Here is a 24,740-nt window from a genome sequence, read left to right as displayed (position 1 = left end):
GCTACCGTTCTAGAATGAAACGTGTATATCCACGAAAAAGATAAAAATCAATACGACTGGGCAGAATTGGGATAGTCATAAAAAATACCCTTGCTAATAGAGACACTACGTTCCTCCTAACACGTCAAGGATACGATCGCCTCGTAAAAATGCTTCTATTTTAAAATGAAACAACTATATCAAGGAAATTAGAATCGATACGATCTAATAGGAGAATTAAGATCAGCTCGAAAGAGATCTTCTGTAAATTTCCTCTGACAAAGAAACTACAAATCGATTTCTTTTGAACGCGCGGAAGAAATCTTTAAAACTTTACGACGTACGTATACAACGTGGATTCACGATCTTTGCGATCTTGGCACGAACTCATGAAAAAAGCAAAAGTAAAATCACGTGGACGCACAAACGGTATAACAACGTGCTTGGATATAATGTAATCCATTTTCAATAAAATGTAACGATAGGAGTTCTTGCGAGGTAGTACAGGAAATTGACTATCATTTTCAAGAGTCTTTACGATATCGGAAAGTAGAGAGAAACGTCTAACGATTCGCATTACGCGCACGATATATCGTTTGTATAGTACATGGGAAAATAATAATAAACGAGGGATGGCGATTTCGCTTCGTAGAAACGATTTCAATGGTAGGATGATGGAGGTCAATTTTCTGGCGGCAGATCAAAATTCCTCCGCTTCTGATTCGAGTGTTACGCGTTGTTCAGAGGCGCCCATGCGTTCTTGCAATAAGAAGTGCTCGCGCTATTATATTTAGCCAAGGAAAAACGACAAGTGAGAGAAAATGTGGCATTTGGAATCGCGCCAGCGTTACGTGTATCTCGAGTAACGAGAACGAATGGCCCGCGAGAACACGCCAAGATAATCAGAACATGGAGAAGATTTGCGAACTGCTAGACCGAGATTCAAGATCAAATGCCAACGTCCTATTTAACGCTCTAAAAATAACACCGACGGTAGTCTGTATGGTAACAGAATAATAATTATGCTAAAGAACGGGAGGAATATTACGTGGGCGATTTTTCATCTAATTAGACTTCATAAGTAATTTTCAGATTCGATCAGTTCCGGACTTTTACTTCTTTCAAATAAAATATATATTTTGCGATAGCAACGCTTGTTCTAAATTCTAATTAATCCTCTGTACGATCTAAATACTTTTAAACGATTAATAAAACGTACATCATCGGCTACAAAGTTTTAAACAGCGCCAATAACGATAAACTGGAAAATATTCTATTGGACAATCAGTAGCTTCCATTGTAATACAATAACGTCAAAAATGAAATACTATAATCCACAGACGTGTGGATTGTACGTAGCATACAGATCGCACGTGGCACTGAACGCGTTAAGGGAAGGAAAAAAGTGCCTGCAAACAATGCGGGAAAATCACCACGCTCGCAACTAGCGCGCAAACGAGCAGCTGTCCGAAATAAAGAGCATCGATAAGCCAGCGGTGTAATCGGTGAAACGAGTCTCGAGTCGACACGCGGCCACCACGAGCTACAGGGGAGCGGAACACGAGGGCAAACCACCCCGCGCACCACTTTGATTCCCTATGCAGCCACGTGGTTAAGAAATCCCTGAATGCACCAGGTCACGGAATCCCATATAAGGAAGGAGAACGTAAGAAGAAAGAAAAAAAAAGGAAGAAAGAAGCAAGAAAAGGAAAGGAGGGTGGCCGGCCACCCCTAACTCGTGCAGCACACGAGCGGACCGATGCACATGCTCGATATTCCCATGGATTCCTTGCCTTATGGCGGCCGATGTGCCGCGGACAGCATAGGTCCGGTCTTCCCCCTTTCTTTTTTCCCCTCGGTTACTCTTCTCTTTCCAAACACCACGAGATTTCCCCCTCGTGTGCGGACCACGAGCACGGCGTGTGTAGGCACGCACATGTCCCGAATTCCCACAGTCTCGAGGCATCGGCGTCACCTTGTGGGAGAGCCTCGAGAAAAGACGAAGGATGCGCCGTAAACGCGCCCTTCCCCTTCCTCGTCTTCCCCTTCTATACGAGCCACCCCATACTCCGCCACGCCGGCTTTTACGCTTTTACACACAGCGAGGAGAACGAAGGACGGCCACGTGCACTCACGTGCACGCGCGTCCTTTTGCCGCGCTTTTTCCAACGGCAGGCTCGCCTTTCAAAACAGCCACCGTACTCGCTCTTCGCTAAGTGCTTTTTTGTTTACGCACCACGTGGTTCGATGCTGCCAACGTACACCACGGGTCATCGCGGCACGTCAGGTGTGACAATAGGACGTATCTTGGAGAAATTGGCGAAATAATGTCATTTGGCGTGGAATCTTTGTACCGTGCAATTACTTTTGCTGGGACGAAGTTCCCCTTGATGTTGGATTATCGTGAGCTATGGCGAATTGAATACGAACGAGAGCTCCTGTTATGGGAATGAAAAATAAATAATAGGTAGCGGTGAAAATTGATCAATTATCATCGTATGAACTTCTCGATAGAAAAACTTAAAATTCTTTTACCCAGTTATCGTGTACGTTAGGGGAAATAATTTTGAAACGTTAGTTCGTATTGGTAAAGTTTGTAACAAACCGGGGAAGCTTGTACATTGAAGCTACGAAATATTCGCCTAACGTTACATTTTATACTCGTTATCGATGTGTAAGTTGATATTAACTTTCCTTCGTAACAACGTCAAAATGCGGTATAAAGCAATCCTGAAATTCGTATCGGTTAAATAAGTTGATCAACGATAGCCGATTCTTTAAATTGTTCATGCAGAAAACAAGACTCAATTTGTAAACTAATATTACCCTGCCTTTGTAACAACATAAAGGATCATAATAAGCAATATAAAACTTGATGGTGAAATTGTTATCGGTTAAATAAGTTGATTAATCGTATTTTTCAAATTGTTCGTGCACAAAACGAGATATAATTTGCAGATTTTTTGTGGACGTCCCTTCGTCCGTTCCATTGTCCACTTGTGTGCTATTATATGCAATAATATAAGGAAAGAAATCGATGTGATACAAGTTAGGTGATCAATGATTGTCGAACATGTGTTCGTTCTTATATCACAACTTTGCGTCATACACTGATGTCTCTCGTGTAAAGCAGTAAATTGTAGTAATGAGAACAGAATGCAATTTCCTGGTTGAACGTACCGTGTTTTATTTTTGGAAAGCACATTAATTGCTGTAACCACTTATCGAACTACATACACGAAGATAAGGGCTACGATCTAAGAAATAACGAAGCGAACGAAAAGAAAGTTCCTTTTCAGAAGCGTTTCGTCGCCGTGCAATTAAAACGGGCAATTTTTCTTTGCCACCGATACGAAATACAATTTAATCGTTATCGTTACTTGATTAATTCATTCCTTATAAATCTAAATCGACGAGTATCGAATTTTGTCCAATTTACGCGAATATTCCATTTACGTTACGGGTTGAAGAGACACAGAGAGACGAAGAGAGTAAAATATAAATTCGATTTAACAATTAATATAATGAATTTTCTTACGTTATACGAGCATACCACTTGACATTTAGATCGAAAAGATAAGAAAATATCGAGAATTGAACGTGCTTGCGTAATGTCTAATTAATATTCAAGGGAAACATTCGATGGGATTGATACAGTGTTCCCGGAAAACAGTCGAGAAAATTATTGCAACTTAAACGTACCATTATCGATTTAATCTACGTACGTGACACTACTGGTCCACTCGCATTTCCTTTATATTCTTCGATATCGTCGAAAGCGACCAGTTAATCAAATATCAACACGTTCGATATTATAGTTTCTTACAACCTGTTTTTAACATCGCTGAATGCTTACAGATCGTATTGCTCGATAATATTACTCGCCCTGGATATTATTTCTTAACTCATGGAAGGCAGCAATGAAACGATAGAATGATCTGATGTATGAATAATATCTCAAGGTCTGTTAAAAGACTTGACATTCTTACTTATTGATACTTACAAAACGCTATGGCAGACGATGTTCACGTTAAAACCACACCATTGTTTTCTACTAAAATAAAAAAAGTATATGTTATTGTAATTTTGTAATAGAATAATTTGCTCAAACTCAATCGACGTAGATTCTAAAAACTTTCGAGCAAAATGTAATTTTTCTCGTAGAGCTTAATTTACTGATCTGTAAATAACGCAGTTTAATTACAATAACGAATGATAACTTTTGATAAAAAAAGAAATTTGAAGATATACGTATATCGATCCGAAAATTATACATGAAAATATCGCAAATCAAATGAAATGACATAAAAGAGAAAATAGAGTTTCACTTCCTATCGTAATTTCTTTTCTTTTCTTTTCTTTTCTTTTTTTTCTTTTTGATGTACCAGCGATAATCTGAATGAATAATCTTTCATCGCGATGCAATATTTTACCACCAATTTTTTGAAGTAACATATTTTCAGATCGATTTCTCCTTATTTACATTTAATGAGTTTTACCATGGAACGTATTTAAATTATGGAAATTACTTAAATTACATTCTACCCCAGAAAAATTGATTTACGTTAATGCATTATAAAAATCTACGCTTACACAAAATTTGTATATATATATGTTACTAAATTATTATTAGACTGCGGATCTTTACTTATGCGCGAGAAATTTACGGATACGGAAATGCACAGAATGCACATAAAGTGCAGAAATGCATAAAGAGCCAAATAAACTTTTGCTTAAGTTCCATTTATTTAATAGCGTTTATAAAAATATTAATTTGCATAAATGTCCGCAGTTCAATTATTAATATTTACATAAAGGAACGTTGTTCCAAATTTTCTTTACGTCAAAGAAAAAGCGCACGACGTTAATAACTTTACTCAAAATTCGTAATCGATCTTGAACATGAGAAATTTATCAAAAGTAGCGATAGTTGCAAGATTCTTCCAAACTCGCAACAAATACGAACATCGAAACATCATCGGAACCAGTCGATCTCTATATTAATTAGCAGGCGAACACCAGACGTTCGCGAAGAACCATGAACGTGTACCAATACCGCAGGAGCGACTAGGTACAACCTTAGTAAATATGCACGTCATTCATTTAAACGCCACGTCCGAGCGAAGCCTACAACTTCTCTATCCACTTGCATGTCTCTTTTGCTGTCGTGTCGTTTCTCTTAATCGTCGACCACTCCTTGCATCTTCTCGCCCACTTGAACGAGAGGAAGACAGGAAGATACTTGAATAAGGAAGAGAGAGATTGTCGGCGAAGGAGAAAAAGGAGGATAGAGGAAAGTAAACGAGAGCCAATCTTAGCCACTCACTTAATGGCTAAACCTACTTTATTCTTAGGACAGATTCATGTTTAAAAAAGCAATTTTTAGAACTAGTCCGGAGTAGAAATACTAAAATGTAGCCTTTATATTTTATTTATTTATTTACTTGTAAACTTCACGATATTTTATATAAATAAAATATCACAAGATATTAAATCAATATGATATCAATCGTTTAAATCAATATATAAATATATAATAATTTAAATCAATATAAAATCGATATAATATCATAAGATATAAAATATCATAATATCGTAAGATATTAACCAGGCAATCTCGCGATGTCACGCGATGGTAACACGTCGTGACATCGGTTTTTCACGAATAATCGCGCTTGTACTTGCGCTTGTACTTCGCGCCAACGTTTCGTAGACGCAGCAGTCTACTTGCTCGGGGCAGATCTGGGTTTCAGGTTGCGAGTGCAACAGCCACGTGATTATTCCCGAAAATTCAATATCGCGACAATAATTTCTTCATTAAAAAAATTCCCCGTCTTTTCGCGCGTTGTTTTGCTTGTATTAAAAATAAATTGTATGGAAAGTGCACGTACCGAGTCTAAAGTCGATCTAATTGAATTTAATCGCTTTTATTAACTTTCAATTCCACAATTACAGAAGCATGTGGTTAAGAACGATTCGATTAACGGGTTAAAATTGCTGCTGTGTTTTGCATTTGATACCGGAAAAGAGAAAGACAGATCGACCGGCGAGCACGCTCGAGTGAGAGAGAGAAAAAATGTCTGTCGACGAAGGAGAGCAAGAAGGATAGTGGGAAAGTAAACGAGAGCCAATCTTAGCCACCCACTTAATGGCGATTCCTGGCTGCACGAGCCCACGCGTGTGCACCGACACGTGTTCACGCGTGGCCGAGTACACGCCCGCAGCATACTCCTGTTGCGACGATGCAACAGGTTTCGATGAACTTCTCGCGGCCCAATTTCCCGTGAGTCTGGTTCCGATTAGTCAACAAACTAACCGGAAGATATCCTTCTTTTTTTAAATTGTAATATCTATAGCACGATTAAAATTCTCAAAATTTTGATTCATTTTAATTTCAATTTCAGCTCGCCACTTAACATCTTTCTTACGCGATTACAATCGCTATGATTAACTTTTTACACGGTTACGCTGCTACTTTTCTCTTTCATTTCCCATTGAACATTCTTTCGAATGTTACACCAACTCCAGCGACTTGAATTCAAATATGTAACTTGAATTAATCTGAACGTGGCTGTACTATCGGTGAATTGCGCAACGTCCACGCCACTTAGGATTTGCCAATACGATCATTTTGATCGATGATCGTCGATTTAATTTCGGTACGTTCAACCCTCGCGAATTTATTTCATTTCGCGTTTTATTTCAGCGGTTATACAACGACCGGACGAGATTAGAGATTCAAGCGAGCAACGTTCCACCAATGACCAGCGATTAAGGTTATCGAATTGGTATTCGGTAGTTGTCGCAATTAATGATCGTAATTATTGTGATTGCTTGGCCAGGTGTAATTTCGTTTTTCATGCGGTAATAACGTAACGAGGAGGAACAAGTTGCGAGCTGCTTGTCTTTTTGTTGACGAAGCTTTTATGTTTATGATATTATTAGCGAAATTTTTGCAACTTAAAGTCACAGGTTACCATATCGATAAGTAACCTTGTATGATAGTAAGCATATCTGTAAGTATGATGGTAATTTGACGATTGACTATTGATAATGGATATTATTATTGTAGTATTAATTGCTCTAACATGTCAGTTATAATTATTATTAATATTAATAAATTGACAAGTGACAAATTGTTGCACGACTAATGTTGGCAATTTTATAATTTTTAAATTGTTCATTCAGCTGATTTGTAATTTGCAGGATCAATTGCTGCGTGAGTATCTAAACGGCATGGAAAACAAGTTCCTATAATAAATCACGCAACAAATTGTTAATAAGCTACTATCGTTCTTAATTGATGCACAGGAACATGTCAATTTCTCTGACGACAGAATACAAGACGCGAAATACTTCGTCATCCATCTGCAATTAAGATATGAAATTTACATTGTCACGTACAGCAACGTCGCCAAAACCTTAATTATCCACGTGATCCAGGAAAAATCAAAACAGCTTCCTATACAGCTCGAAGCTGATAAAATCTTAAACTCGAGACAACCTACTTTTACGTACGAAGCTGGCCAGGCATCGAGCTCGCGATTCGCTAAAAAACTCGCCCAATTAACCACAAATAACTCACAGTTGCGATCAGAAGGAAATTTAACACAGAAACTTGCACGAGTATTAATAACTCTGCACTAGAAGCCTACCTTCTGCCATGTTAGCGACGATCGTCTATTTCGGGATGCGCATTGCGCCTATTCTCTTAAAATAGAAGTACGTTTCCTAAAAAATACGACGAAATTACAACGCGATACTTTATGATCTTCCTTTCGCCCGCCGGTGTAAACGAGGTCAAACACTCTAAAACAAGTCCCATAAATTCCAACACAATCGTCCAATAATCCACTAATCCACGCGGATGGAAATTGGAATTAAGTGACGAGGGGTAGCAACTTTCCCCCAGGTCTCGCGTTAACATATCGACGACAGAGAATTCTTAGGTGGAACGAAGGTAGCTGGTGTCGGAAGGGGAAAGAGAAAGAAAAAGAGAAGAAAGAAGGGAGAGAATCCAGGGCACATTCGTGTGTAATACGGCAGATGAGAGGCTGCAGGAGTCCGTGGGAAACATCCTCGGTGGTTCCTTCCTTAGGAAGGCGTGTAGGGATCCTTAGTGGTCGTGTGCACGTACACGCGAGCGCCGTGGAGGAGTTTCAGGGCAGGCCATCTGCCCGAGTCTCTCACGATTCCAGGCCAGCTGCCGATATCTTCGCATAAGCGTGCATCGTGAAAGAGCCTCCAGGCGCTAAATGCGCGCCTTGCACACTTATTCGCGACTAGGTGTGTTAAACTGCCTCTCTCGCGAACTGACGTGGACCCTGGCCTTCTCCTGATCGTGTCGATTTTTCGTCATGTTGATGAGACCCAACGTCTCTCCACCCCACTTATGGCTTTCAGGCTTATTCGAGATTAATGAGCGACGAGGGTTGACGATCCGGTCTCGTGTCGACCACGTGCAACGTACCCGGCTCCTCCGCAATGCATTACGGCATCTTACACCTGTATTATAGTTCCCTACGTGCGCGATGCTCGCGTGAGAGCGATTCTGGCTGTTTAATGGAACGATAATGATCGCGATCGAAATCCTGCAGACCTCGAGGAAATCGCGAGAGGTATCGGGGCTTGCGTCATTATTCAGATCATTGATTAAGTAAGAGGAGATCGCTGAGGCCGGGCAAAGTAATCGTTTTTACGAGCAGAGTTGTGTACACAAGAGCGATGACATAATTAGGGAAATGGGATTTTTCGGGAGACGAGAAACATTTTTCTACTTTAGAAATATTTCTAAATTCTATGTTATAATTAAAAGATTACCAGAAGAGATACGAATTTTGTTCCAAGTTCTCAAGAAGAGATTGTAGAATTAACGCATTGAAAAAAAAAAAAAAAAATAAATTCGATCGAATCGTGACATTTTTCTTAGAATTTATTTCTTAGAAATTATTGTAGATAATTAAAAATTTCCAAATTCTGATCGCGATAAAAATTAAACGAAAGAAATTTACGAAACACATTTCCATATTTCATATATTTATACACAGTGACATATGGCATACACATGCTAATACGTGTACAGGAATCGGAAGAGTAACAAGTCGATAATTCCAGAGATTTGCACATGCACGTATACCGATAAAATATTATCCCTCTTTCCACCGGGACCCTAACGATCATTCCACCCTTCAGGGACAATAAATTGCCCCTCCAATCTACAACTTCACAAGGGGTTGTTGTAAATAAATGCCTGACGGGTTTAGACGGCTACCTGTTGAATGAGCGGCGGGTGTACCGTTCCTGCCACTCGTGCATTTCTATGTTGGCTTTAATTCCTCTACCTGCACGTACCCCCTGAAATGCGACAGAGACTTTCTCGCACCACCGAATCACCAGACAAACGCAATTACACGAATTTTCCGTTATAGTCATAGTTTCGGCGAAGCAATAGCGAAGGACGTGGACAAATTTTGTTATACGACGAAGGATGGAAGTAATGTTTGTTGTGGGAGGAAAAATATAATTGCAGTAATTAAAATTTATAGAGGCAAGCATTTACACTCCTACTATTCAAATCTTTGGTATTCTTAGTCTACAACTTTATGCTTCTAGTTGACTATACTCGTATAAATTTCTTTACAATAGAAACAGCATTTCGTGAATCTTTTGGCACGAACTTGGCTCTTTTCCAATTCCAAAGCTAGCAATAACCGACCTAAGATTTTGAAATAAAGAAAGTTCTTATACCAAATTCTATTTAAATGCACTTTGTTATTGTTACAGATTGCAATAAAAATTTATTCGTAGCGTTTCAAACTACATACAGGAGACGTATTTTCAAATTCGATATCATAACAAAAGAAATAGAAAAGAAACACGACTTTTGTGTCCCGAATGTGACGACGAATAAAAGTTGCTAGTTTCGATAAAAATTGATAATTTCTATGATATGCGTATTTGATGTTTCGCGATTCACCGGTTGGTGGTAATACGTTCCGTTGAAATTGTGGCTTCCTTGTTCGACCTACATGCGGCTTCTTAGCACGAGCCCCCCATAAACGTAACAGGATCCCATACGGGTGTTCCTCGGTCCGTTTCTTGCGTGGCTACGTTCCCACACTTTCTGCCCCATTGAAACGCACCAGAAGAATTCACCCCTATACATACCACGAGGGTGGCAGTTAGAAAACTCGGAACCCATAGAAATTAAAAGCACCCTCCCTTCGGGAAGTCTTTCAGTGGAAGCGTGCAATGCACGAGCTGGACACGAAATTCAATGAACGAACCGTTTCCGCGTTTTCTAAACTTGACCCCGATACAACGAAAATTCCGTCCCTTCTTTTATCTGTCTCTCTTTTCAGGGGTTGAAGGCTTCGTGTTACGAATCAAAGAAGAAAGTATTAACAGACGCGAGAATAAAATACGTTCGAACCCCGTTCGCGAGTATCAAAACAAGTATAATGACTTTATACAAGATGCGATAATTAGTGAGAATTGTTAAAAAAATGAATCCTTCGAAATGTAATCAAAGAATCAGGAAAAAATTCTTCAACGTCGACGCTACGGAATATTATTTCCAATATAGCGAAGAACTGTTACAAAAATAAGAATTCTCTCCGGGGAAATTCGAAATTGAAGTCTCGTTGATGGCTCTATTTGCCTCAAGTTTAGTTACGACTGAAGACGAATATTTCAGTGTAAGTAACTGGTCGTTGGATCGAAAAATGTATTCACATTTATGGCTTCATTTTTTATCGGATTAATGCCATTCGTTCTTGATATACAAGACTCCACGATGGTACAACGTATCTACCGATGAAGATGTTTCGTGTGACTCTACTAGGCGAAACGAAACGGTATTTCTTTCCTGTATCTCGACTGGACCAACTCTTGGCAATGTCAGTTAATCATTTTCGTGGTAACGGGACGTGCTTTCTAATAAACATCGAAAATATTCTAACGAAAATAATTTATCTACAATGTCAGAGAGTCGGGAATGTTAGAAATCGTTGCGTCTTCATTCGAGTTTTTTCTCGCTAAAATATCAAAATATTGGTAGAACAGCTTAAAATAATTACCTTCTATCGCACGAAAAAAGATCATATTTCGTGTATAACGATGAGAGATTATACATTTGATTTTTATGATTATACATTTATGTAAAATACGTAAAGCGTGTATACATAAAATATCTCTACCTGCGTCCTATTCTTTAAATCATATTCGCAAAACTATGAATTGTCGTAAATATCCGCAAATGTTAATGAAAGTTCGATTAATCAGAATTTTTTTATTATGTAATTTGTACTTTACAATTTGTCCAGCTGGACATTTGGTAAATTTTGCTAACTTAATAGCCAAATAACACGTGGATGGCTAGCCTCAGCGAGATACCATCTTCAAGTTTGACTATTTTATTTCTTTAGCTGTTTTTTATTACTATTTAATTTGTATTTCACAATTTTGTCCAGCTGAACATTTGGTAAATTTTGCTAACTTAATCGCTAGATAACACGTGGATGGCTAGCCCCAGCGGGATACCAAATAATCAAAGTTGTACCGTATTTCTGAAAAGCCGATCGCATGATTATTTTAGAGGCTTGAAAGAAGAATTTCCACGCGTTCAGCGGAAACACGTATTCGTTAATCGTATCCTTTTGTAACAGGATCACGGTGAATACGGACGGAAGCAGTTGAACGACCGTAAAACGCACATTTCCCTACCCGTTAATCAGCCTGAAAACAGTAATATAGACAGGGAACCGGTGTCAAAGAGGGGCATTCGCCACGTATAAGTGCTTCGAAAGCATCCTAATTAGGCAATGAAAGGACGCTTTGTGATCCTCGAAAGGGACTATCTAAAAGGCGCCGATAACACATGCGTCAGAGTTTCGAAGCGAGACGAAGCGACCGGAGTTTCTTCCTTCCGAACGTTTCACACGAGGCGAACGAAGAATTATGAATGTATCTTTGTGCCGAGCCGCTCGTGAAATCGCGTCTAAGCCACCATGTGGAGCACGTCGTGCGCTATCACGACAAAAGACAGACTATTAATAACCTCGTTGTACCGAGAAGCTGACGTATAATCGTCCTTTTATGCAACTTCCCACCGTATTATCCTTTTCAACCTACGAATACTTTGAAAAATCCTTCTCATTATTACCTAGAAACCGTTTACCAATTTCTATTGCAAGTTGTCGTTAAACCGCGGATCTTTTCTTCAAATTTATGTAATATTTAACGTGTCCAGTTTCGTATCATTGTCGGTGCCAGGCAGACCGATTTACAAAGATTGAGTAATCAAGAAACGAACGACATTTCACCGATGTAGATTTCCAGAAACTATGTAATTATTTTAATGACTTCACTTAACGAGTACAAGAAGAGCTTCTTAATTAGTAACGCGATCGAAATCCGACAGATGACAAATGAAAAATCTATGAAAAATTTGTTTATCTATAATCGAGGAAACATTTCACCGAGTAAATCGATCTTTATCGATCAGAACTCATCGAAGACTACAGTATCGCGGTGCCAGACACGAGTGAGTACGCTGATACACTGATAATGAATGCATCGCGACAGTGTTCGGTGAGGCCAACAAGCGGAACGCGTCGCATACCGCAAAGCAAGTTCTCGATTGCACGAAGAATAATTATTCCTGGTGTAAACGAAGTAATTAATCATACGTACCACGTGACTCTGTAATCGGTCACACGTAAACTCCGATCATGAGGTTCTGATGACAGACTATACATCATACTCTGCTATTTACGAGGTTATACTTGGGCAAAATCGTGGCAATTTTGATTAATATTCGTAATATATTTTAATTAGGATCGTCGACGCTTTAAAGTCTGCTCTATGCTGAATTATTATTCGTCATTTAAATAAGATCGTATCTAAATTGAACCGAATGTTTTATACCTTCTATTTTTATTTGGTCTAGTTTTAAATGGATTTTAAATTCTATATTAGATAAATTATAACAAAACAGTGTAGATAATTTGCAATTGGAACGTTTAAAGGGTATACCAATCAATTCTATAAATTGAGGAACAGGGAACAAATGATGTTTGAGAATCGAGAATTGGAAAATAGTGAAAAACGATAAAAAAAATTGTTAAAAATGTTATTCAAGTATCGTACGTATCCATCATCAAATAGATGGATCTTTGTATCAAATACAAATAAGTATGTTTTTTACAAGCTACTTTTTACAAATGTCGTCGTAAACTAGTTTCGAACTCTGCTTGTGTATACGCGTATGTTTTGCACGTACATTTAACAAGCTGCTAATCAGTTTTAATACTTAATTAAATCTGCTTGTACTTATTTCGTCGAACGAGATTACATAAGCAGATAATTATAATTACAAGCTACTTTCATGACAAACTTCCTTCCATTTCCAAATTAAGCAGATTTCATGAGTTAAAAAGTGTAAAATCCAGGTCAAGGTTGAGCTACATTCGAAATTGAAACATTCGAGAAATACGTACGGAAGAGTAGCGGACGTTTTAATAAACTACAACCAAGATAAAAAACTTTCTTTTACTTTGCACGACATCGATCAATTATTTGCTACACGGTTAGGTAAAAGGTAATTAATGCGTATACCGGATAAGAGATCTGCTACAGGTGCAAGTTTTGACCGGATGCGACCAAACGAATGTGAAATCGACGAAAACAAACGCAAAAGATTAAAGAAACAATGTATTGGTTTGGCAACTAAGTGATTGCGGATTTTCTCATTAGATGGTAATGATAAAATCCGCAATCACTTAGTTGCCAACCCGATACAAAACTCGGAAAATCACGTAGTGATAAATAATCGTTTCCCATTACAAATTCCGCAATTTCTAAATTTACCGAGAAATAAAGTTTTCGGAAGCAAATCAAATAAGGACACGTTACTCTACTTCGCGATTCACGAATCCTCTCACACTTCAGCATTAATCGCATGCTTAATTGCTAATTATTTATTCGTATCTCGGTCACCTCTCCAGTTTTATTCTGCCTACGTTCTTTATCACAACAAACGATATTTTCCTCTCATTATGCTCAATTACCTGGCCATAAATGAACTTTGTAAGTAATTAGCAATAATTAATCCGATTCGTTTAAACATGGGCATGAGAAATATGATTACAACTTTCACGAAAATAATGTACACCGTTTCGTCTTCGATATTCACGCGGCAACTACGATGTTTATTATTCGAAATAAATTACCGAAACAAAAGATGTATATTCTCAGCAGGCCTAATTAATCCAAATTTACGATAACTTGGTACATCGTTTCATTTTTTAAAATTGCGGTTGGCCACTCCTTAGACGAAAGATGAAATAACAGAAACATAATCGGGAGGAAAATTTGTTGGCTCTTTGTAATAATTTAATTAGACGTCTCATATATGTTTAACCATCTCTGCTGTCTCCTCCTCTAACCAAAGATCTCTAACCTTCGATGTCATATTATTTTCTAATCAACTACGTAAAATACTGATAATAAATCCCGAGTATCGTCTTGAAAATATAGAAACTCCTGTTACAAAACATCGTAGCAGATCGATAGGAATACGTAACACACAGATAGAAAAAGTGGTCTTGAAGAGAGACAACTTTATCGAAACGTGAGAACATCCTTAGAAATCGGCATTAGTATGGAAACGAAGTATGGTTAATCCAGCCATTGCTTTTCTTCCATTATTGCGCGTGTCAATCAATTCCGATTGGTTTGAAACTATTACAAAACGAACAACCTCTTGACGGAAATAAAAAGAGCGAGAAACAAAGAGAAAGAAAAACTCAACAGGCCTGAGAGAACGAACTATGTTCCCGCCCGAAGGAAGTAGAAATCGCACGTGTAACAAGTACGCGAATGTGAAAGCGGAATGGCGAGCAGAAAAGGATCGAATCGGAGCATCTTAACAATTTATACGTCTCGTACGAATCAGACGCTTATGGCGGGATTGTGCCGTGTAGAATGGAGCCAGCGGCACGGCTCTTGATAAGAATCGTAAGTAGAGTATACAGAGCTGCGTGGTGGCTTTAATTTCGGTAGAAAATTGGCCGAGTTATCCGAGCAACATCGATAAGATACGCATTCGTTTCATTCAATTATCGCCTCCGCTTCGATAATCGGCACTTTCTTCCTGTCAGGTGGCCGGTTTATAAATCCCCTTAGAGAGGTTTTTCCTTGGAGACAGAACTCGATATCGAGAATACGAAACGGGGATTCGATCTCCGATCATGCGCGTTTTCTTTCTCGCTCCGGAAATCGGTTGTTTACGATTCTGTGCCCCATCCTCTCCGTATCTGCTCGTTTAAACGCGAATCGGTGTTTCCACGAAAACTAATTAAAGAACTCGCGGCGAAGCGAAAATTCCATTTAACCCTGACACGCTTGTGATTGAGGCCGATGCTACGAAGAAGTCGTTAATGCCCTTAACCGCTGCCATTAATTAAAGGATTACGCGAATAAAACTGGTGGAAAGCTTGTTGAAAGCATTTTTCGACCTCTTTATTGCCTTATTTTATCGTTATCGAACGGTTAACCAGCCGATAGAATGGAGATACGATTTTGCGTAAACGTTCTGATGAAATTGTTTTGTTAACGGCAACTGTTCGCTAACGGTAGTTTCTGCCTAATTGTCTTCTGTTATATTGCATCTCGCGTGTTCAGTGTTTTCCAATCGATGCGTGTAGCAGTGTGACACGTGTGATCTTTTCTTAAATGATCTACGAAAAGTTAAGAAAAACTGGGCTGTAGTTTACAGAGTTTATAGATCATGTTGGCTCGAATTAAATTGTCACGTTCGTAGCTGGAAATGAAACGTACATACTTCCGGACAGATATATGGGATTATGAAGCTTTTTAAATAAAATACCAAATAGAATACAGTATCTTGTTTTTATAAGTATTACCTTTTTACTTTTCGTTCCACGAACTCTTCCATTTTCCATTTTCTTATTTTTCAGAAACAATTCTAATAGATTATAGATAACGGATACTATCTGTTGAGGGAAAGTCTAGTAAACATGATGATATCTCGTATTTTTCATAACTTTCATAGTATTTGGAAAGCATCAATCGTAACGTGAAATTCAATTGTATGACTCAGATTATTCATTTGCTATTTCCAAACGATATCTTCAACCGATAGATAGCGTGTAAAAACGAACCATACGCGTGTGTACAAGATATAAAACGTGCAGTTGCCAGAGTCTCTCATGCATGCAAGAAAAGAAATATTTAACAAACCAGAATTTCCCTCTAAACAGATCAAATAGACACATGTCGAAATGTAATACAATTTACTTAGTCTGCGGACTTTTACGCAAATCTATACTTTTACCAATAGTACCGAATAATTAAAATTTCAATAGAGATTTGTTTTGCCATTTGAAAATTATAAAGAACATTCTATGCATTTTTACATCTTTAAATTTCTTATAAATTGCGTAAGCATCCGCAGTCCAGTAACAATAAAAGCAGAAGATATCGTAGGATGTAGAATGCACGTGGAGAAAATTTAATCGTATTGTAAATTATGCCGAGTAATATGTAAACGGGATTGATAAATAATTCTAAGAATAGACGATGCGTTCGAATATGATTCAACGATCTCACACGCAATCGTAATATGTCGTGTTCATGGAACATGCACGCGGGGAGCAATTGCATATAGAATTAATGTTTATCATCAGGCGAGTAATTTTCTACCAATTTATACGAACATTACAGACGGCAGAAACAACTTTATCGTTCGGAAGAATAAATACACGCGTTAACCTCTCGTGAGCTCGTCGACACAAAAATTATCGAGCACGAGACGTTATGTCGTAAAGGAAAATCGAAATGACCTAACGATCTTAATTAACTGACAAATCAACTCAACTTTAGGCAAATTACTTACAAGCCAGGACAGTACGAACGATTTCCAATGAACTTAAATTCAACTCTCGTTTCTCGAGTCCGTTCAGCTACTGGCATCAACCCAGACACGTGACACACACGCAGCATCATAATTGTTGGCCATTCATGTCGTACAAGGTGATTTCATGCAAACGAAAACCCGATGAACATGCTAGAATTGGAAAACACGAACTGTTTCAGAATCGCATTTCGATACAAACTTTAATTAATCGAGGAAGAAAGTGTGTTAACGAATATTCGCTATATTACTAGACATATTGAACCGATCAATCTCTAATTTTGTATTTACATACGTGCATATTCGCGTAAACAAACAGATGAAACTTGTACGTTTTATTATACGAAATATAATTTAGAATTTTAAGTAAACTTGTTTTATTTCGATATTAAGATTACTTAAAAGCCTCGTACTGTATTTAACTAACTTGTGCCATTTTATGCTATAAATAATAAGCTTGTGCTAATTTACGATGTTACGTGCATATTAATGAGATGATTAATTCTATTAATAAATATTATTACGATGAAAACTGTACGTGTTGTTACCACCGCTTCGATTAAACGATATTACGAACAAATTTTAAGCAGAAATTGTTTAATCAGTGTTTACCAATTAACATTCGTTATAGTCGAATTTAAACTATTAGAAGAAAGATCGAACAACTGTCTTCCTTCTTCTGAAGCCTTTTAGCCTTTTTCCATCGTCTTGCTAAATATGCTATTGTAAGTCTCAAAAGTTGAGTTCGTGCACACGTGCACAAATAACATATGTTATTTACGACTGTTATTGCTCTCTCTGCTTGTTTTACATTCGTAACAGCTATCAATAAATTATATACAGACATTTAACGAGCCGACAATTATGTATCTGCCGAGTCTTCTCACGCGAAAAGTTGTACGTTACTTTCTCAGATGCACATTAATACCAACACACTGATGCGGTACCAAATTAGGAAAGCAAACCCGATAAACGCAACGTGGTTCAAAATGATAATTACGAACGAACCGTTGCTCTGAAAGAAATGCAACATACTTTTAGGGAGTAAAAGTTTTATCAAGCGCAATCGTGTAGAAATCAAACATAACACGTAAGTGTAAACTCAAAAATTATTCTCGTAATTGCCATTGTAATTGTCATTTTTATACTAAACCCTTCTGCCGCTCAACTGTAGCTAATATTTCTTAATATTCCGTATGAAAGCCTCTCGTGAATATTCGAGGAAAATCGATTACCAGAAAAAGAAGATAGGAAAATAGTCGTTGAAGCATAGCTGGCATCTGTGTATGTCCTTCATACGTCGCAGTTCTGCGTCTGAATCGCTCAACGTAATTGTTATAACCCTGAAAAATTTAACTATGACAATCGCATTGGTTGTTATACCAAAATAGCGATAACATCGATGCGTACGATATGAAACGGGCAGAAAATAGAAGAATCGAGCGTGTCTCGCAGAAAGTATTTCACGAGACGAGATTTCTTGTAGAAAAATCCGCAAAGACAAAGGAGCAGCGCGAAGAAGAGAGAGAGAGGGAGAGAGAGAGAGAGAGAGAGAGAGAGAGAGAGAGAGAGAGAGAGAGAGAGAGAGAGAGAGAGAGATCGTGTTTCGATATTCCCGCGAGTCTGACTCACCTCGTGCCAGCACGTGTTCTACCTGCCCGCCTTCGGAGGACCTCTTGGTTCTCCATATCCTCCTCCCCCCAGCCCTTCACACACGTGCTCGCGCGTGCGCGCACTATACACCGGCATACACTAAATGGACCGCCATAACCACTTATACTCGTCTCTCCCTCGTATTTACCAGTACAGAGAAACTCGCATTACAACGTAATCCTCCGTCTCTTTCACCCTTCGTCCCTTTCATTTTCTCTGCAAGATCATGTCATCTTTACTTCCCATATTTCACTTATTTATTATCTACTTATTACTTAATTCGTTTGCCTGCTTGTTATTTGGCGCGTTCATTAACGCGCCAAGTTTACGGATTTCAGAAGCTACAGCTCATCGAAGCGTTGAAGTTGAAAGTTGGCATCAACATCTCACTTATTGACTATATCATGGCGAGGTGTTATAAAGTCGACTGGACTCAACAATAACGACGCGAGTAACGCTACCTTATGCTATTTGGCATCGTAAAATATTAGGATCATAAAATCTAAGAATGCTGTTGGACAACTGTTGTAACAATGCCGAAGATCCGGCTATTACCAAGGAACCAGCAACCAAATTTATTGACCGAACTAACGGAGATTTTAACGGTACTGTTCCGATCACTTTAGGTCCGATTGTATATTTTCCTAACGTTAAAACCTACCTCAAATCAATGCCAAATATGAGAAAAATACTGTGCATGGCTAGTCGCTATTTCTCAGATCAGCTTTACGTTAAATGTCTCCACAAAGAGGAGTAAATATTTCACGTTCGCCAAAACGAGAACGAGATGGAAATATAAAAATTCGAGAATCACGGCAGAATTGACCGTGCAATCTTCGTCCCTGCCCCTCTTTACCACCCCTTTCCTCTTCTCTTTCTTCTTCTTCCGTCAACCGGAGGAACTCTCCCTCGTGGTAATCCTGTTTCTCTCTGACCCTGTTTTTCTTCGTCCCTCTCTCCAGCTCCCCCTTTCCTCCCTCGTATACTGCGCTGTCCTTCGAGTTGCTCGTTCCTACACGAGGTTCGTCCTCGTCTATCTCATCGGTATTCGAGAGGTTCTCTCGGAGCTCGTGGGAAAATGAGGCAGGTGGTAGTTAGATCTCTGAGTCCAGAAACGAGAGATGTGCCTCTCCGCCCGGCAGCGCCATTCATTCGTACGCGTACGTTGTACGTGTGTACGCTTATGTGTACACATCTACAGACGCATACAGCTGGGGACAAAGATAAGTGGACAGGTAGTGGAAATAGTTGTATCAACAAGCTTTCGTTAAATACGACTTGTTTGTACGAAAATGAAAGTATATTAATTTCAATTAGCGGGAAGAAATTTCGCCAGCACTCTAACGAGACACGGCTGCAATCGTGATTGCATCGATGAAATTTCAAACGTATCTGGAAATACACATAGACGTTATAAGATACTTATCGCAAGCATACACTTCGCAAGGATCATCGAAGCATCCGAGTCTTGTAACTTCCATATACGTTTTTTAATTATGACTCATTTTTATTCCATTTCTATTAGGTCGTCCGGAAAGTAGCTTTCTTTCGCAAACGTGTTTTTCACAACAGTGCACCTTCGCGCAAACGTGAAACCAAATCTGTGAGATGTCGCCGCGTTTATCTTAACAAAATAAAATGGATCGTACGTAATTCGACAAAATAATATAAAGCAAAAAATCTTGCGCATCTATCGTTCCCACCACCAAAACTCATTAGTTACCTAATTACTTGACACGACGAATCAAATCCGCAGATTAAAAAGACAGTACCCTGTAGATTTAACCATTAGATTCAACTAGAATCAAACATACTATTATAGTACCACGCCAAAATAATTTACTTATAATTCTCAATGAGAATCGATTGTAAAAAGTCTACCAAATAAAAAACAAGAGAAATCTATCGTTCCCTTATAAAACGAAAGAATCTTTTCGGACAAGCTAATACTTCGTTGTGGACTAAATCTCCGGTACCTGTGCACCAATTTTTCTTCCCGATTGTATTGAATTAGCAACTAAGTGATTGTGGATTTTATCAATACCACCTAATGACAAAATTCACAAGCATTTAGTTGCCAAGCCAATATATCAGCGTATATTATATATGGGGACGTTTGAACAAGCAGAAATAATGTTGTAAGAAGCGAACCCTATCGATGAGAGGACGGTACATATTTTTGTGCGATGGACAGAGCCAGTAGCAATTAACCGGTGCTCCTTAACGAGAGCTTCCGGCTCGATTAACAAGAAATCATGAGAGTTTCGGCGACGCCTTTTTAAGTGGCTGTCGCGCTTGTCGCTTCGTTAATAAGTCGACAAAGTACTGTCTCGTGATACCAAGCGGAGGAAGGGCTGTAGGGGGATGTATACGTGTAACTGGAAACCTGAGAAATTGGGTTTCGTTCGATGAGTCAGACCGTATTTACGGTTAATCAATTTCAGATGCGAGGGACTCTTAATTGCCATATTTATTCGCAGTTATAATCGCAGCTACGTAACGCTTAAAATTTTCCCAACGTTGCTGCGACGAATTAAATTCTCGATATAACCACGTCTTTATCGAGAGAGTTGTTGCGATCGAATACTAAACTGTGAACGAAGAAAATTGTGCAATAACGAAAGGAAATTTCATCTAATTAGCTGTTTTTAACTTTATCGGCGAGTTGATTCAGCTGGCGAAAGGATATGTTTTTAATCGGAGCGTATACGCTCAAATCTAACGTTTCTTCTCGGTGTCGGCTTTTAAAAATTCGATAAAATTCTCACGATTATTCGCTAAACGAGACGAACTTCAAATTTTGTTCCACGAATTTGTTACAAATTTCACGCGAGAGTTTAGATTTCATTTTAAACTGGGAAGATTAATTTTCAGAAGAGGAAGATTACAACGTGCTCGGTTAACAAACGATAAATTTCAAAGAATTATCGTTGATAACGAAACGATGGCGAATATCTTGATAAGAAATTCGGGGCTGAGATTTCACCTTTCGCAATTTGTGCAAAATTATGATTCTTATTTTCCTCCGCTTCTTTCATTTTTCAACCAAGTGGACATGTTTGTACATTGATCTCGATCGAAAAATGCGTTATTGTCACTATGCAAGAAATTATACGCAAGGAATTTATAATGGCTGCTGTTGGACTACATTCGGAACACGGTCTGCAAGCAATCGAAGTCACGAGAGAACGATAAATGCCGTCGCAAATTACGAAGAAATTAAATGGACGAAACGCACATGTAACGCAGCGTGAAACGCGACATGTGCATACGAATTTCGTTCGGTCATCGTCGACGACTTCCTTAAAGGGTCTCTCGTCTCAATTTCGAAAGAAATTATGAGAACCGTGAGTCAGCTCTGCTGGAATTTCAGGATAAGGAACGGCCGCGTCTATCAAATATACCTGCGGACATATCCGGCGTAGGTGGTCCTCGGTTACATTTCTGAAAGCTGCGTCACGATCAACGTTAAACGGCAAAATCCATCCTAATCTGCTTGCCACGTCGAATAACCAAAAAGGATTCCTCAGATTTCCAGTCCTGATTCTTCCTTTTTAATGGCTCACGAGAGATCTTGCTATACGAAACACGTAGCGGTAATGGCATAAACTACAGGATATATCCCACTGACGCACACGGTGCGTCCGTATAAATGGTTACTAGACGCAATTGTTGCGATTTTGGCTTCAAACACCGAGTCAGAAAGCGACTAAAAATTGCTATTATCCAAACTAAAGGTATCTTCGATGAAAGAGATATACGCGGGTAACAGTACGAGTTAAAAGATACTCAATCTCGAACGTGAATAAACTCTTGACAATTTGAACTAGCCAAATAACAACAATTTCGACTGGTTTTGCGAGTCTTGCTTGTTTGTATTCGACGCTATCACAGAACTGGATTACTCTATGCCTCATTGATGAAATAAAAATAATAAATAACTGTTACTGTTAGTTATGTATTAGACGAGCGAAACTGTAAAGTACTTAACAGTGATACATTAGTGCTTTGAAAATAATAAACCTAAAATGAAAGATTCAGAATTATAGATTTATAGCGTTAAACGGTACATTTGCAGGTAGAAAGTAGTCGAGACGCGATTTCCTTGGAGTAATTTAGTCTGGTCGAAAAGGAACTGCCTGGAGATCGTTTCTTTTTATTCCTACACTACCAGCAATTTATACTGGTCATTGTTTGCCCGTGGGTGGAAAGAAGAAAGACGAAGGATGAGAGAAGGCCTTTAATTTCCAGTGTCTCAGGCCCGTGCTCGACACAATGCGCCCCGTTCCTTTTCAGCTTCGGTGTCCTGCCCCTTGAGCGCAGACCGGCGGCTGCGTGCTATACGCGTGGGAAAACCGAGCACGTGCGCAATCTTCAGCATGAGACCCCACAATGGACGCCTTTGGGGCCCTATCGGAGCCACTTCGTGCCCCTTCTTTCAAGACGTTAGCTAGCAGTTCGCTGCCTCTATCGATTTTAACTCCTAACGTGACACCGACTCGTTTGCAATGCCCATCGAAATGCTCCACTTTATGCATTAAATATATTTTTTTACTTGTTGGTATTATTTATTCGTGTAAATTTGACCGTAAAATTCGTATATACAAGTCATTGTATAATAGTCGTATCGAGACATTCGAGCTTATCTTTCGTACAATTTTCTAATTTTTTGTACAGATTTCGCCGTAGAATTTTTCACGCACATCTTTTGTATTCGTCCACCCTCAACATCATCTTCTGCCTGGTTTTTCAATTTTTTGCACGAGACCTTTCTGTGTTTCGAAATATTTAATTTAAAGATTCTCTGCGAAGAATCGATACTCATCGCTCGAAATCGATATTCTCGACATAAAATTTCTCTGACATGGCGAGAAACGTTGATCAGATGCTTGCAAATCAGCTTGAATGGATGAAACGCGTAACGATACGACACGCAAAAATTCTCAACAGCCGAGCATCGGATGTCTGATACGATCAATAAGCAATTCTACCTCGCTATTATGCGATGACTCGACGCACGTGCTGAAGTCCTCAAACAACTCGTTAAAATCACATTCAGTCCGCACATTCTCGCACAATGGCAATTCGATTCGTGTTCTTTATATTATTTTACGTTTATTTTCACGTCATATTTTCTTATGAAATATTCCTGAAACTGAAAGCGCAAACACTTGCCCGTCATTCGTCTGACAAAAACAAAATAATGATTCTACTTGGTACCTGTCCGAGTCTAGCAATTTATTATTTAAATATAAAACTCTCTTTGTATTCCTATTAAATTCACAACAAAGTATATATCTTTTATAAAAAAAAAAAAAAAAAAACACCGTAGACGAACAAATTTTCCAAAAAATAGAATGAAACTTTGCTGTTCAAGGATGTCGAGTTCCAAGTAAACAAGGGGTATCCTGTTGCGCGATTAGTATTATTTTGATGGGGGAAAAAAGACGAAGAGGTGGAAGGTCGGAGGAAGCTAGGCGATTCAGGTTTTACCGGAAGATCCTGCGGAAGCGGAGCGAGGTCACCGTGCGTACACGGAAGTGATGACGTGTGTCGGGAGCGGGTATTGCGAGCACGTGCCACGAGCTAGCATTCAATTAAAAAAGAGGAAGGGCAGAAAAGGCCATTTAAATAGGGCGAAGTGCACACGGTGTGTGCACACGCCGCCAGGTGAACTCGACATTCCGTGAGAATGCTCTCACTTCTCCTTCTTTTTTTCTCCTCTTGTTGTTCTTCGTGGTTACTCGGAGCGAACAGTAGGTCAGAAGGTCCGGCGTGTTTGCGTCAGAAGATGCTAACGGCACAGCATGCAAATTTTACCTCTTCTAAACACGAACAGCCCGGCAAACGAGCATGTTTCGCTCAAAAGAATTTCGACAATTCCTTTCATCCAGTGATGCTGACGAACGAATTTTGATCATTGTTTCACCCTACGGTAAAAATATCGATTCCATTTTCTTCGAGACAAATGAATTCACGTTTTGAACGCAAGAAAGAGAACTCTGGTTTTTATGGGACAAAGTAACCCCTCGAACTTTAAGTCTTTATGACTCCTCGAGTTGTAAGAATAACATACAAACCTAAGACTCTAACAACATACGATGGACCTTCACGTATAGCCATTAATTTTCATCTGCAAACTCACAGTCTTCGGGTCTTATTGGACACCAGG

General features: G+C 38.9%; 1 protein-coding gene across 8 annotated transcripts in view; it reads right to left on the bottom strand.

Annotated features, from left to right (window-relative positions):
* Positions 1-24,740, bottom strand: part of LOC126923558 (tubulin monoglutamylase TTLL4-like) — a 239,449-nt gene that overhangs the window by 203,544 nt on the left and 11,165 nt on the right. For 2 of the 8 annotated variants that reach the window (XM_050737127.1, XM_050737128.1), the window contains one exon: positions 16,898-17,068. The exons of the other annotated variants lie outside the window; for them this stretch is intronic. The gene's annotated coding sequence lies outside the window, so the exon portion shown is untranslated. The remainder of the gene's footprint in view (positions 1-16,897; positions 17,069-24,740) is intronic. 8 annotated transcript variants of the gene reach the window in all.

Source organism: Bombus affinis, chromosome 13 (assembly GCF_024516045.1).
Source record: "Bombus affinis isolate iyBomAffi1 chromosome 13, iyBomAffi1.2, whole genome shotgun sequence".
In the NCBI taxonomy this organism is placed as follows: Eukaryota; Metazoa; Arthropoda; class Insecta; order Hymenoptera; family Apidae; genus Bombus; species Bombus affinis.
Note: the sequence above shows the minus strand (reverse complement) of the source record. Positions and strands in the feature narration are given on the sequence as shown.